Consider the following 442-nt stretch of genomic DNA (forward strand, 5'->3'; position numbering starts at 1 on the left):
ACGTGTCTTCCCGGAGCTTTGTTTTTTTGTTTGCGTTTCCGCGTGTCTTTGAGGTGCTTCCGGTGTGTTTATGTGCGTGTGTCTTTTTGGTAATCATGTGTCTTTATGCGTTCTGGTGTGCGTTAGCCTGTGTTCGCACATCTCCACGTATCCTCGCGTCTTGCGTCACACATCTGTGTCATCGAAAGTTAAAAACAGAACCGAAAACCGGCAAGTTATATGAGAAGTTAAATTTTCATATGATATACCCTTGCCGAGGCGAAACATATTTTGGGATTTCGCACTCAATATCCAATACTCTGCTTTCGTTATAATTCAGCAACAGATGTCAGTGCTGTCTAAGCTGAGCTTAATAATCGTGTAAAGCTGTTAACTGTGCATTCTCTTGCAATCACTCTGTGCTTTAGCCTAATCATTTCACGCTTATTCAAAAGAGAACGAA

This window comes from Penaeus monodon, chromosome 30 (assembly GCF_015228065.2).
Source record: "Penaeus monodon isolate SGIC_2016 chromosome 30, NSTDA_Pmon_1, whole genome shotgun sequence".
NCBI classification, from domain to species: Eukaryota; Metazoa; Arthropoda; class Malacostraca; order Decapoda; family Penaeidae; genus Penaeus; species Penaeus monodon.